This window comes from Salvelinus sp. IW2-2015, linkage group LG13, assembly GCF_002910315.2.
Source record: "Salvelinus sp. IW2-2015 linkage group LG13, ASM291031v2, whole genome shotgun sequence".
Lineage (NCBI taxonomy): Eukaryota > Metazoa > Chordata > Actinopteri > Salmoniformes > Salmonidae > Salvelinus > Salvelinus sp. IW2-2015.
Window position 1 is genome coordinate 38,025,075 of NC_036853.1, and position 16,156 is coordinate 38,041,230.

At 43.9% G+C, this 16,156-nt stretch overlaps 1 protein-coding gene across 3 annotated transcripts in view; it reads right to left on the reverse strand.

The window, feature by feature from the left end:
- LOC111971414 (LIM/homeobox protein Lhx9) overlaps positions 1-3,426 on the reverse strand; it is a 12,740-nt gene extending 9,314 nt beyond the window's left edge. The window contains exons 1-2 of one of the 3 annotated variants that reach the window (XM_023998177.2): positions 3,282-3,426; positions 1-13 (exon numbers count right to left, since the gene is read on the reverse strand). The exon at positions 1-13 is cut by the window's left edge and continues 358 nt beyond it. The gene's annotated coding sequence lies outside the window, so the exon portion shown is untranslated. Of the gene's footprint in view, positions 327-3,281 lie in introns of those variants that run through there. The other 2 variants (XM_023998180.3, XM_023998178.2) reach the window with 2 other exon arrangements.
- Positions 3,427-16,156: the final 12,730 nt, after the last annotated feature.

Consider the following 16,156-nt stretch of genomic DNA (forward strand, 5'->3'; position numbering starts at 1 on the left):
CAGCTCACCTCCCCTGCAAGTGGTGGAGAGATGAGGGACGGGGAGAAATCAAGGCAGGAAGAAATTATTTCCTCTCCCCTGAATGTTTTGTAAAAAAAAATTAAAATAGGTATAGTCCAGCTGATCCGGCGGTGGCCAGTTTATGCACTGATGATGATGGTGGTGATGGACGGTTAAAATTGCAGAAGTTTAGATTAGGTGTTTTTCTCTCGACAGTCCCGCGCCGATCTCACGTTATAGGGTTCCGTGTGCTTGAAGGTCAGATTGGGACTGCCTGAGTTGGAGAGCCGTGTCCTATTTGTGAAGAGAGCAAAAGCCTGCCCAGTTTGGATAATTTGGTAGGAGGAGTCGTTCCCTCTCTCTATGCCACTGATTTCTATTCACCAACAAAGAGCTGTCACTCTCCCCTCTAACCCGCCGTGCATGCTGGCTGCGAGAGCGTGGAGAGAGACACTTTGGTTATTGACATTTTCATTACTTTTCTTTTCTATAGGTTTTAGTTATCGGGCGACATTAGTGGAGTCTAAATCGCAGTGACACGATACGGTTTAGTGATATTTGCATAATCTCTTGGTGTGATTGAATTAGAAGGATAAACCTTGGATATTGAATTGTAATTTGAACGAATTTTAATCTGTATAAAATGTAATATGGAGTTTCAGTAGCCTCACTTGTTGAATTTGATTCGATAACTTTATGTGAAACGTCGAGTGGAAAGGCACGTCATAAGTGAAACAGTCGTGTGAGGGTGATACCTTTCCTTGTCATGTATTTTTTGCCGCCGTGCATTTTTAAATGTGATAGTCATTTACCTGTGAGCATGCTGTGTAGGCCTAATAACAAAGTAAGGCTATAACATGTTTACAAAAACCAAAAAAAGTTTAACATTTTGGATTGGATTTTTAAAATATTAGTTGTATTGGTAAACGGTTCAATTTACCCGGATTCTGATGAATGAATACTATAGAATACATGGTGTGTGTATGTGTGTGTGTCATAGCCAACATATGTCCAGTTTAGCCTACAAAACACAAGTAGGCCTACGAAATAATATTAGACCTATATACGATAAATATGCCTCATAGTGCATGGCAAATACATAGGCCCATTCTAAAAAGGACAAATGCCAGGCCCTTTTCTCTTTTTCTGATAACCAACATAATACGTTAGGCCTTTCCCAATTAAGAAGCCATTAGCTTATATGAATTGTCGAGTTATATAGCTGCATGTGTTGAAGTGACAGTGGTAGGCTGCATTCTGTGTTAAGTAACGTAGGCCCTAATTACTGCGTTTAAAGGCAGATCAATGCTCTCTCAATTAAACAGTAACCTAAAATCAACGTAAACTAATTATCCGTTACTGACTCATTAGCATGTCCCTCGTCTCTCCAATTAAACATTCTGTACTCAAACTATCACCTTARACTGACAGACAGGCTTCGCTCTCCAATGTGTGACAACACACAGCCATGATATTTGCTAAATCGGTTTGTTTCTTTGTATTTACATTTAAATTGTGCACCTTAATCCAAGATATTGAATTCCATAAAATATATTTATTGTTTGTATAGCATGTGGTTGAAGAAGTCATTTATATTATCTATAACGAATGTGTGTATCGTTTTGTGCCTAAGTTCCCGGCGGAGGCCTGACAGACAATAAAACACGTCTGGGAGAATTAAAGGTTTTGTGTCAGAGGACAAAAGATAACTCTCCTTACAGTCCGGACCATTAGACTTCCCAAAGCTCCATGAAGTTGCAGGTGCGCTTCCTCACGCCAACACCAATCATTTTAAGACCTGTTACATTTCCATTTTGTCGCGGGGATCAGAAGTCGTGTGTTTAATTGGGGCCCCCTAGATAACACCGCGCGTAAATGTCTAAACTTTAAAGGAGGTGGATGTGCTATATAGCAGCAGCGGAGTTAATTTGCGCTCTGTCAGTTTCAAACAACTGAAGTAAAAAAAAAAAAAAAAAGGCACTCAGGATTTAATTTCACTTGGACAAAGAAAACCTAAAACGGAAAACGTGCAGTTCAGTGTGACATTTACTTGAAGTGTTTATTATGCGGTCCCAAGAGAGCATAGAACACGCAGAAGTGGCCCACCTAATTTAAAAACGCTTATACAAAATGTAGGCTATAGCTGATGTTACTTATTTATTTGAGAAAATAAAATTATCCATGTTATTATTATTATTATTATTTCATTGTGCCTCTTCAGAAGGAATAGGAAATGTTACATAGCCCCTAGATGCATGTGTCTCCCTGGCCTCCAGCAATGACATTTCATCCAAGTGAAAATGGATTAAAATGCGTCAGTGCATGCACGAGCTCTCCCAGTGTTCATATCTGAAATGGAAAACAACCTATTTCGTTTTTTAAACTTAGATCGATATTTAACGTTATCCCCTCTTAGTTTATCCCCTCTTAGTATTTCACAAGTCTATAGGCCTATAGCAGGTTCTTCGTTAGTCTATATAAATGCGTAATTGTCTGCTATATGATGTTTAAAAGAAATGCCCATTGATGATGCAATTTAGAGCCTAATGCCAATAATAATGACTCCTACACATATAATTATCCTCTTACGAAAATAATGTATTGGTCTTTAAACGAGTGGGCTTTTATATTTTGCCTTGAATTCATCTCTGTATTGTTCTTAACCATGCGTGGTTTTTGTCTCGTGAAGAATAAAATAAATAAAATGAAATATATGAGCCAACAAAAGTATTTACATTCCTGTCAGAATTCCTCCTTATTTTACTATTATTTGGGTGGCGCCAGAAGACTATTTATCATGACATTTGAGAATTGMCAACACATTTAGGCTACTATGAATTCCTTTTTAGTCCGTTTTCCCTCTCGTGCCTTTTCACTATTTTGCTGCGGCTTTGCTGAGAATAACGCAGTTCACTGTACTGTGCAGCTTCTTCTCAATTTCCACCTTGATTTCTTTCAAACAAAATGTTGACCATGAACATACTGTATTCGGAACAATGACAGATAAGACAGCTATATTTGAACTATTCCACGGGCGGCTCAATGCTGACTTTTGTTTTCTTGTGAATGAAAGAAATATCGCCAATCCGTCAACATAGGCTTTCTCAAAGCTTAGTTACACCGCTCACTATATCCGTCATTATGAATGCAAAGTCTTATAGCTTACACACACGCACAACTTTTGCACACGCACCTCGGAAAATAGCAACCATGTGCATATAATGTATAGCACATCGAATAATTGTGTGAAAATGTGTAATTCAGGTGAAAGTTGAGGTTACCTTCAGGCTGATAATGCGCTGTCCTGGTATAGAAACCAACCTTGTGTTGAGAAGGTTGCGGGCCTGTAGAAGAGAGGAAAGGAGAGGAGGAGGAGAGGATAGCAAAGATTCTGCCGGTAGATGGGGGTTGTTCCTTGTTTCTTGTAGTCCTAGTGAGTGTCAATTAAAACAAACCTACCGCTTGGCGAGAATATATTTATATTTATATTCTTCTCCCTCGACCAAACCCTCTCAAACAAACACACGCACGCACGAGCACACACACACACACACACACATCACGGGTTTGTCCAAAATATCAGTATGTCATTGCCCATATGAATAAAATCAGGTCAAGTGTTTGTTACACCCTGATAGCAGGGATCCATGTTAATAAATCATTGAGCTCAGCAGTCAAACAGTCTTAACAATATCTGTCGAAGATGAAAACAGCAAGGTGCACTCCTAATAACCTTACAGTGCATATAAATAACGTTGTTCAATTGAGATTATTATGAAGCTTAACAGTAATCTATGTTGTGTTACATGTCATAAACCTAATATGTTATATAGGTATATTGCCCAAATCAGGGGAAATCTTGAAAACTGTTGAAACGAAATATTGTGATTTTGAAGACAGAAAAAATCATTACATTGACTTTCTGATCTGAAATGGTCTAGGCTTCTGGCATTCACATGTAGTGTTTTCTAATCACATGAAAAAAATATCCTCTATGTTTTTGAATGGTTCCATTCCAATTTGAGTCAATCCCCGTCTCTCCTCCAGTCAATAGGCCTGCCGGTAGGCCTTACAATGAAAAATGGAAGATGGTCAACATAATTCTACTACACTAGCTAGGGTTCCATCCAATTGACAGATTTTCTTGAATATTTAAAAAATCCTCATAAATCAATATGCGCATATTCCCACCAGAGAGGATAAAGGCTGTAGGTGATGATTCAGTGCACATAAAAAAAACATTTTGCAGTTATATTCTCATGTACTGAATAGAAAATACAAGTTAAATGGGTTTCCATCGCATTTTCAACTCTACTGATGTTTTTCTCACAAAAAAATGTTGCGTTATATAGCAAGTGTGCGAACTCTGGTATTGGCACGTGAACTCTATAGCCAACAGCTCGCAGATACAGTGCGGGTATAGCCTACATGATGCTATTATTATGGACAAAAGAGCAATACTTTTTTTTTTGTCAAACTGCAGCCAAGCATTGCTGTCACCTGAATAAGACCTTTGATATTTATTGGAAAGGTTTCCGTCGTTTTTATGCGAGGAAAGTAGAACTACATCGGATAAAGATTTCATGACAGGCCTGATAAAAATATGTCAGTAAACTTTCCAAATGTTGACAAAACAAATATGCTAAACAAGGTGGGATTTTTTTTTGTGGTAAAATGTATTAAAAATCGATATTTGTCTGCCGTTTGACAAATAAAACAAATCTCTCTCTTTTGTCCATAATAATCTCATTATGTAGTAGGCTGTATCTGCGAGTTGCTGGCTAGAGCGCACACGCCAAGATCAGAGAGAACACATTCGCTACATAACGCACATTTGTTTGTGACAAAACCATTAGTAGAGTTGAAAAACTTTTTATTTTTTATTCAGTATATTGGAATTTAACCGCAAAAGTTATTTTGATGTGCACTACGTCATCACGCACAGCCTTTATTCTGCAATAAATCTATTTAATGAAGACACATCTCTGGTGGGAAAATGTGCATATTCTTTTCATGTGGGTTTTAGAATATTCAAATCGAAATTTGTGGCCAATTGGATGGGAACATAGCTAATAACTTTCCATGCACAGTTTTTATTTGAGTAAAGTCGTACCATATATAAAAAAGCATGACAGCTTTGATGGAAACAGGAATTTTCAAAAGTTGCTAACAGAAAATTTGTTTTTTTGACATGATGGTGGGATCTTTTTGTGTTGGTAAAATTAATTATGCGAGACATAGTGGTGGAAACGCCTTTATCCGCAAATATGAAAATAATAACCATCATATGGAAGTGAACTTGGAGACACGGGATGTTATGATGTATGGTCTTCTATCCTCCCTTTACAACTTGGGAAACCATGCAGTTTTTAGGCTACAGATGAAGTTATGATGAACTTCACAGGGTGGTGAAGGTGCACGGTGATAAACGTGATGCTCCTTTCCCGAATTTTTCCCCCAAGTATTATCCATAATAGTCTAACCATGTACACTAGCCATCCCGCACTGTATCTGCTAGCTTTTGGTTAGAGCGCACGTGTCAAGACCAGAGTAGGCACATTTGCAAAAAAATAAATATATTTCACCTTTACTTAACCAGGTAGGCCAGTTGAGAACAAGTTCTCATTTACAACTGCGACATAGCCAAGATAAAGCAAAGCAGTGCGACAAAAATGACAACACAGAGTTAGTTACACATGGGATAAACAAACGTACAGTCAATAACACAATAGAAAAACTATGTACAGTGTGTGCAAATGTAGTAAGGTTAGGGAGGTAAGGCAATAAATTGGCCATAGTGGCGAAATAATGACAATTTAGCATTAACACTGGAGTGATAGATGTGCAGATGATAATGTGCAAGTAGAGATACGTGGGTGCAAAAGAGCAAAACAAAAATATATAACAATATGGGGATGAGGTAGTTGGGTGTGCTATTTACAGATGGGCTGTGTACAGGTACAGTGATATGTATGCTGCTCTGACAGCTGATGCTTCAAGTTAGTGAGGGAGATATAAGTCTCCAGCTTCAGTGATTTTTTTCAATTCGTTCTAGTCATTGGCAGCTGAGACATGGAAGGAAAGGCGGCCAAAGCAGGTGTTGGCTTTGGGGATGACCAGTGAAATATACCTGCTGGAGCGCATGCTATGGGTGAGTGTTGCTATGGTGACCAGTGAGCTGGGCTTTACCTAGCAAAGACTTATAGATGACCTGGAGCCAGTGGGTTTGGCGATGAATATGTAGCAAGGGCCAGCCAACGAGAGCATACAGGTCGCAGTGGTGGGTAGGAAACTCAGCAACAACAAAAAAAAGTCCAATTTTCAGGACCATGTCTTTCAAAGATAATTCGTAAAAATCCAAATAACTTCACAGATCTTCATTGCAAAGGGTTTAAACACTGTTTCCCATATTTGCTCAATGAACCATTAACAATTAATGAACATTATGAAAACTTAGGACACTAAAGAGGCCTTTCTACTGACTCTGAAAAACACCAAAAGAAAGATGCCCAGGGTCCCTGCTCATCTGCGTGAACGTGCCTTAGGCATGCTGCAAGGAGGCATGAGGACTGCAGATGTGGCCAGGGCAATAAATTGCAATGTCCGTACTGTGAGACGCCTAAGACAGCGCTACAGGGAGACAGGACGGACAGCTGATCATCCTCGCAGTGGCAGACCATGTGTAACAACACCTGCACAGAATCGGTACATCCAAACATCACACAGGTACAGGATGGCAACAACAACTGCCTGAGTTACACCAGGAACGCACAATCCCTCCATCAGTGCTCAGACTGTCCGCAATAGGCTGAAAGAGGCTGGACTGAGGGCCTGTAGTCCTGTTGTAAGGCAAGTCCTCACCAGACATCACTGGCAATTACATCACCTATGGGCACAAACCCACCATCGCTGGACCAGACAGGACTGGCAAAAAGTCGAGTCGCGGTTTTGTCTCACCAGGGGTGATGATCGGATTCACATTTATTGTCGAAGGAATGAGCGTTACACCGAGGCCTGTACACTGGAGTGGGACAGATTTGGAGGTGCAGGGTCCATGATGGTCTGGGGCGGTGTGTCACAGCATCATCGGACTGTGCTTGTTGTCATTGCAGGCAATCTTAACACTGTGCGTTACAGGGAAGACATCTTCCTCCCTCATGTGGTACCCTTCCTGCAGGCTCATCCTGACATGACCCTCCAGCATGACAATGCCACCAGCCATACTGCTAGTTCTGTGCGTGATTTCTGCAAGACAGGAATGTCAGTGTTCTGCCATGGCCAGCGAATAGCCCGGATCTCAATCCCATTGAATATGTCTGGGACTTGCTGGATCGGAGGGTGAGGGTTAGGGCCATTCCCCCCAGAAATGTCCAGGAACTTGCATGAGCCTTGGTGGAAGAATGGGGTAATATCTCACAGCAAGAACTGGCAAATCTGGTGCAGTCCACGAGGAGGAGATGCACTGCAGTACTTAACGCAGCTGGTGGCCACACCAGATACTGACTATTACTTTTGATTTTGACCCCACCTTTGTTCAGGGACACATTATTCCATTTCTATTAGTCACATGTCTGTGGAACTTGTTCAGTTTAAGTCTCAGTTGTTGAATGTTGTTATGTTCATGCAAATATTTACACATGTTAAGTTTGCTGACAATAAATGCAGTTGACAGTGATAGGACATTTCTTTTTTTGCTCAGTTTATATTGGGCTTTGGTGACAAAACGGATGGCACTGTGATAGACTACATCCAATTTGCTGAGTAGAGTGTTGGAAGCTATTTTGTAAATGACATCGCCGAAGTCAAGGATCGGTAGGATAGTATATTTTACGAGGGTATGTTTGGCAGCATGAGTGAAGGAGGCTTTTTTGCGAAATAGGAAGCCGATTCTAGATTTAACTTTGGATTGGAGATGCTTAATGTGAGTCTGGAAGGAGAGTTTACAGTCTAACCAGACACCTAGGAACTTGTAGTTGTCCACATATTCTAAGTCAGAACCGTCCAGAGTAGTGATGCTAGTCGGGAGGGAGGGTGCGGGCAGCAATCGGTTGAAGAGCATGCATTTAGTTTTACTAGCATTTAAGAGCAGTTGGAGGCCACGGAAGGAGWGTTGTATGGCATTGAAGCTCGTTTGGAGGTTTGTTAACACAGTGTTAAAAGAAGGGCCAGATGTATACAGAATAGTGTCGTCTGCGAAGAGGTGGATCAAAGAATCACCAGCAGCAAGAGCGACATCGTTGATATATACAGAGAAAAGAGTTGGCCCGAGAATTGAACCATGTTGCACCCCCATAGAGACTGCCAGAGGTCCGGACAACATGCCCTCCGAAATGACATACTGAACTCTAGCGGGGAAGTAGTTGGTGAACCAGGTGAGGCAGTCATTCGAGAAACCAAGTCTATTGAGTCTGCCGATAAGAATGCGGTGATTGACAGAGTGGAAAAAGCCTTGGCCAGGTCGATGAAGATGGCTGCACAGTACTGTCTTTTATTGATGGCAGTTATGATATTGTTTAGGTCCTTGAGCGTGCACCCATGACCAGCCCGGAAACCAGATTGCATAGTGGAAGAAGGTACGGTAGGATTCTAAATGATTTGTTTGTTAACTTGGCTTTCGAAGACTTTAGAAAGGCAGGGCAGGATGGATATATGTCTGTAACAGTGTGGGTCTAGAGTGTCACTCCCTTTGAAGAGGGGGATGACCCCGGCAGCTTTCCAATCTTTTGGGATGTCAGACGATACAAAAGAGAGGTTGAACAGGCTAGGAATAGGGGTTGCAACAATTTTGGCAGATAATTTTAGAAAGAGAGGGTCCAGATTGTCTTGCTCATCTGATTAGTAGGGATCCAGATTTTGCAGCTCTTTCAGAACATCAGCTATCTGGATTTGGGTGAAGGAGGAACTGGGGGGGGGGGGTTTTGGCAAGTTCGTGGGGGTGCAGAGCTGTTGGCCGGGGTAGGGGTAGCCAGGTGGAAGGTATGGTCAGCCGTAGAAAAATGCTTATTGAAATTCTTGATTATCGTAGATTTATCGGTGGTGACAATGTTTCCTAGCCTCAGTGCAGTGGGCAGCTGGGAGGAGGTGCTCTTATTCTCCATGGACTTTACAGTGTCCCAAAACTTTTGGGAGTTTGTGCTACAGGATGCAAATTTCTGTTTGAAAAAGCTAGCCTTAGCTTTCCTAACTGACTTTGTGTATTGGTTCCTAACTTCCCTGAAAAGTTGCATATGTCGGGGGCTATTCGATGCTAATGCAGTACGCCACATGATGATTTTGTGCTGGTCAAGGGCAGTCAAGTCTGGAGTGAACCAAGGGCTATATCGGTTCTTAGTTGCTTATTTAAGATGGTGAGGAAAGCACTTTTAAAGAACAACCAGGCATCCTCTACTGACGGGATGAGGTCAATATCCTTCCAGGATACCCGGGCCAGGTCGATTAGAAAGGCCTGCTCGCTGAAGTGTTTTAAGGAGCGTTTGACAGTGATGAGGGGTTGTCGTTTGACCGCGGACCCATTACGGACACAGGCAATGAGGCAGTGATTGCTGAAATCCTGGTTGAAGACAGCAGAGGTGTATTTAGAGGGCAAGTTGGTCAGGATGATATCTATGAGGGTGCCCATGTTTACGGATTTAGGGTTGTACCTGATAGGTTCCTTGATAATTTGTGTGAGATTGAGGGCATCTAGCTTAGATTGTAGGACGACAGGGGTGCTAAGCATATCTCAGTTTAGATCACCTAACAGTACGAACTCTGAAGATAGATGGGGGGCTATCAATTCACATATGGTGTCCAGGGTACAGCTTGGGGCTGAAGGGGGTCTATAACAAGTGACAACAGTGAGAGACTTATTTCTGGAAAGGTGGATTTTTAAAAGTAGAAGCTCGAACTGTTTGGGCACAGGCCTGGATAGTATGATAGAACTCTGCAGGCTATTCTCTGCAATAGATTGCAACACTGCCTCCTTTGGCAGTTCTATCTTGACGGAAAATGTTGTAGTTGGGGATGGAAATGTCAGAATTTTTGGTGGCCTTCCTAAGCTAGGATTCAGACACGGCTAGGACGTCAGTGTTGGCGGAGTGTGCTAAAGCAGTGAATAAAACAAACTTAGGGAGGAGGCTTCTGATGTTAACATGCATGAAACCAAGGCTTTTACGGTTACAGAAGTCAACAAATGAGAGCGCCTGGGGAATAGGTGTAATGCTGGGGGCTACAGGGCCTGGGTTAACCTCTACATCACCAGAGGAACAGAGGAGGAGTAGGATAAGGGTATGGCTAAAGGCTATAAGAACTGGTCGTCTAGTGCGTTGGGAACAGAGAATAAAAGGAGCAGATTTCTGGGCGTGGTAGAATAGATTCAGGGCATAATGTACAGACAATGGTATGGTAGGATGGGAGTACAGTGGAGGTAAACCTAGGCATTGAGTGATGAGGAGAAAGCTTGCATCTCTGGAGACACCATTTAAGCCAGGTGAGGTCTCCGCATGTGTGGGGGGTGGGACAAAAGAGTTATCTAAGGCATGTTGAGCGGGACTGGGGGCTCTACAGTGAAATAAAACAATAATAACTAAACGAAACAGAAGTCGACAAGCATATTGACATTAGAGAGAGGCATGTGTAGCCGAGTGATCATAGTGTCCAATGAGCAGCAATAGGTGAGTCAGGGAGCCGTTCGGTAGTCGCTACTATGCTAGGCGAGCGGGAGGCGAGCGGGAGATTTTCCAAGATGGCGTAGCAGTGTAGACGTGTTTGTTTAGTCCTCTCGTGTACGTTTGTATTTTTTTCGTATTTCTTGTATATATATWTTTTTTAAATTCTATCTCTTTCGATTTTTAATTCGATTATACCTTCCGGTAACCTACCTCACCCAATGTGATACGGAATCGCTATTATTTTTAAACTTTGGAACACATTCAAGAACCCCCAGTAGCTAACCAGCTAATCAGCTACAAGCTACTTAGCCATTTTTAGCCGCTGCTAGCAGCTTTTACCTTCTGCACAGACACCAGCCCTGWTATTAGCCTGGATATTACTCACCAATTTACCAGCATRGGACTGTCTCTCGACAACAACGCCGGATTCCTGCCGTAATCCCTGAGCCACTACTTCTGATCCTCACAGCTAGCTTGCAGCTAGCGCAGCTAGCGCCACTGCCACGAAGCTAGCACCAGTTAGCAAACACAATTCTACAATCACAACCTCTCTTTCGCCATCGCAATCCGGCTTGGATTCTCTGATTCTCTGTCGACACGACCACGTCTGGTCTGCAGACGAATACCCCATCCGCTGTGCCCTCAACCGGCCTCCGTCTGAGCAGACCCCCTCCGTCTGAGCAGACCACCCCCTGGGCTACTAACTTTAAWCGRRGCGTGCTAGCTTAGTGGCGGCRTCCCTGCTCCATCTACGGCTGCCCCCTGGACACTATGATCACTTGGCTACATAGKTGATGCCTGCCGGACTGTCCATTAATTCACGGTACTCCATTCTGTTTATTTGTGTTTTATCTGTCGGCTCTGTGTTTTAACTCAGGCTCTGTGTGTAGTCAATCCGACCCTCTCTGCCTAGTCGTCGCCATTTTTACCTGCTGTTGCTGTGTTAGCTGACTAGCTGCTGTTATCTCACCTGTTGTTTTAGCTAGCTCTCCCAATCAAGACCTGCAATCACTTTATGCCTTACTGTATGTCTCTCTCAAATATCAATATGCCTTGTATACTGTTGTTCAGGCTAGTTATCATTCTTTTGGTTTGCAATGGACCCCGTAGTTCCACTCTCCGTACCTCTGATACCTCCTTTGTCCCACCTCCCACACATGCGGTGACCTCACCTATTGAGACCAGCATGTCCAATCAATCAATCAATCAATTTTATTTTATATAGCCCTTCGTACATCAGCTAATATTCGAAGTTGCGTTTACAGACACCCAGCCTAACCCCAAACAGCTAGTAATGCAGGTGTAGAAGCACGGTGGCTGGAAAACTCCCTAGAAAGGCCAAAACATAGGAAGAAACTAGAGAGGAACCAGGCTATGAGGGTGGCAGTCCTTCTTCTGGCTGTGCCGGGTGGAGATATATAACAGAACTATGCCAAGATGTTCAAAATGTTCATAAGTGACAAGCATGGTCAAATAATAATCATGAATATTTTTCAGTTGGCTTTTCATAGCCGATCATCAAGAGTTGAAAACAACAGGTCTGGGACAGTGGCGGTCATAACCGCAGGCAGAACAGCTGAAACTGGAATAGCAGCAAGGCCAGCGGACTGGGGAAGCAAGGAGTCACCACGGGCGGCAGTCCCGACGCATGGTCCTAGGGCCCAGGTCCTCCGAGAGAAAGAGAAGAGAAGGAGAAAATTAGAGAGAGCCAAGATTTTCATGCATGGTCAAATAATAATCATGTCCAGAGATACAACCTCTCTATCATCACCGTGCCTGGGCTTGCCTCCGCTGTACCCGTTCCCCCACCATACCCCTGTCTGCACATTATGCCGCAGATCTATTCTACACGGCCATAAATCTGCTCATTTTATTCCTCGTCCCCAACGCTCTAGGCGACCAGTTTTGATAGCTTTAGCGCCACTCATCCTACTACTCCTCTGTTCCTCGGGTGATGTGGAGGCAAACCAGGCCCTGCATGTCCCAGGCACCCTCATTTGTTGACTTCTGTGATCGAAAAAGCCTCCCTAAGTTTGGTCTTACTCACGCTTTAGCACACTCTGAACCCTGATGTCCTTGCGCGTGGTCTGAATCCTGGCTTAGGAAGGCCCCAAAAATTCTGAGATTTCCATACCCAACTATAACACTTTCCGTCAAGATAGAACTGCCAAAGGGGGAGGAGTTGCATCTATTGCAGAGATAGCCTGCAAAGTTCTGTCATACTTTCTCAGGCTCTATCCAAACGAGTCGACTTTCTAATTTTAAATATAATCTCTCAGCAGAATAAGTCTCTCACTTTGACTGCCGTGCAGCTGCCCTCATCAGCCCAGTGAGCTGAAAATCTTAACGTCCTCATACGTTGATACCAAGGATCCCCGCTGTCATGCTATCGTATACGAGAGATGCATCATGGATTATCTCTCTCAAGTCGTACGACGGTCAGCTTAATCTGTAATGGCGACCTAAATGGATATGCTTAACACCCGCGCAGTCCTCAATCTAAGCTAGATGCCCTCATTCTCACACAAATCATAAAGAACCACCAGGTACAATTAAATCCGTAAACATGGGCACCCTAATAGACTATCCTGACCAACTTGCCTCCAAATACACCTGCTGTCTTCACAGATCTCAGCGATCACTGCTCATTGGCTGTTCCGTAGGGTCCGCGGTCAAACGACACCCCTCATCACTGTCAAACGCTCCTAAAAACTTCGCGAGCAGGCCTTTCTAATCGATCTGGCCGGTACCCTGGAAGGATATTGACCTCATCCGTCAGTTGAGGATGCCTGGTCATTCTTTAAAAGTTCTTCCTCACCATATTAGACAAGCGCTCCGTTCAAAAAATGCAGAACTAAGACAGATATAGCCCTTGGTTCACTACAGACCTGACTGCCCTCGACCAGCACAAAAACATCCTGTGGCGAACTGCAATAGCATCGAAGAGCCCCCGCGATATGCAACTGTTCAGGGAAGTAGGAACCAATACACGCAGTCAGTCAGGAAAGCAAAGGCCAGCGTTTTCAAGCAGAAATTTGCATCCTGTAGCTCTAACTCCAAAAAGTTCTGGGATACTGTAAAGTCCATGGAGAACAAGAGCACTCCTCCCAGCTGCCCACTGCACTGAGGCTAGGTAACGGTCACCACCGATAAATCCGTGATAATCGAAAACTTCAAACAGCATTTCTCAATGGCTGCCATGCCTTCCTCCTGGCGACTCCAACCTTGGCAACAGCCCCGCCTCCCCCGCTGCATCCCCAAGCCTCCCCAGCTTCTCCTTTACCCAAATCCAGACAGCAGATGTTCTGAAAGAGCTGGAAAACCTGGACCATAAAAATCAGCTGGGCTTGACAATCTGGACCCTATTTCTGAAACTGTCCGCCGCATTGTCGCACCCCTATTACCAGCCTGTTCAACCTCTCCTTCGTATCATCTGAATCCCAAAGGATTGGAAAGCTGCCGGGTGTCATCCCCTCTTCAAAGGGGGAGACACCTCTGGACCAAAACTGTTACAGACCTATATCCATCCTGCCCTGCCTATCTAAGGTCTTCGAAAGCCAAGTCAACAAACAGATCACTGACATCTCGAATCCACCGTACCTTCTCCGCTGGGCAATCCGGTTTCCGAGCCGGTCACGGTGACCTCAGCCACGCTCAAGGTACTAAACATATCATAACCGGCATCGATAAAAGACAGTACTGTGCAGCCGTCTTCATCGACCTGGCCAAGGCTTTCGACTCTGTCAATCACCATATTCTTATCGGCAGACTCAGTAGCCTCGGTTTTTCTAATGACTGCCTTGCCTGGTTCACCAACTACTTTGCAGACAGAGTTCAGTGTGTCAAATCGGAGGGCATGTTGTCCGGTCCTCTGGCAGTCTCTATGGGGGTACCACAGGTTCAATTCTCGGGCCGACTCTTTTCTCTGTATATATCAATGATGTTGCTCTTGCTGTGGCGATTCCCTGATCCACCTCTACGCAGACGACACCATTCTGTATACTCTGGCCCTTCTTGGACACTGTGCTATCTAACCTCCAAACGAGCTTCAATGCCATACAACACTCCTTCCGTGGCCTCCAACTGCTCTAAACGCTAGTAAAACCAATGCATGCTTTTAACCTTTCGCTGCCTGCACCCGCACGCCCGACTAGCATCACCACCCTGGACGGTTCGACCTAGAATATGTGGACATCTATAAGTACCTAGGGTCTGGTTAGACTGCAAACTCTCCTTCCAGACTCATATCAAACATCTCCAATCCAAAATCAAATCTAGAGTCGGCTTCCTATTTCGCAACAAAGCCTCCTTCACTCACCAAACTTACCCTAGTAAAACTGACTATCCTACCGATCTCGACTTCGGCGATGTCATCTACAAAATAGCTTCCAATACTCTACTCAGCAAACTGGATGCAGTGTATCACAGTGCCATCCGTTTTGTTACTAAAGCACCTTATACGACCCACCACTGCGACCTGTATGCCTAGTCGGCTGGCCCTCGTACATGTTCGTCGTCAGACCCACTGGCTCCAGGTCATCTACAAGGCTATGCTAGGTAAAGTGCCGCCTTATCTAGTTCACTGGTCACGATGGCTACACCCACCCGTAGCACGCGCCCAGCAGGTGTATCTCACTGATCATCCCTAAAGCCAAAACCTCATTTGGACGCCTTTCCTCCAGTTCTCTGCTGCCTGCCGACTGGAACGAATTGCAAAAATCTCTGAAGTTGGAGACTTTTATCTCCCTCAACAACTTTAAAKATCTGCTATCCGAGCAGCTAACCGATCGCTGCAGCTGTACATAGTCCATCGGTATATAGCCCACCCAATTTACCTACCTCACCCCCCATACTGCTTTTATTTATTTACTTTTCTGCTCTTTTGCACACCAGTATCTCTACTTGCACATGATCATCTGTTGATTTATCACTCCAGTGTTAATCTGCTAAATTGTAATTATTCGATTTATTGCCTACCTCCTCATGCCTTTTGCACACATTGTATATAGATTCTCTTTTTTTCTACCATGTTATTGACTTGTTTATTGTTTACTCCATGTGTAACTCTGTGTTGTTGTCTGTTCACACTGCTATGCTTTATCTTGGCCAGGTCGCAGTTGCAAATGAGAACTTGTTCTCAACTAGCCTACCTGGTTAAATAAAGGTGAAATAAAAAAAATAAAAAAATACGGCATTCAGAATGCTACCGGGGCGGGGCTAGCAGATGGGTCTTCAGTGACATCACAACAGAAAAGCCTGTTGAAATCACATTGGACGATTAAGTCGGCAGACCAGTCGTGATGGATCGGCGGGCTCCGTGTCGGCAATAAAGGGTCTTGGCCAATTGGCAAGAGGTATTGTAGCCCACGAATTAGCAGGTATACCTCTTCGGCTAGCCGTGAGATGGGCCTAGCTCGAGGCTAGCTTAAGGCAACCTGGTGCATGCTTCGGGACAGAGGCGTTAGCCAGCAATAGCCACTTGGTTGCAGCTTGCTAGCTGCGATGAT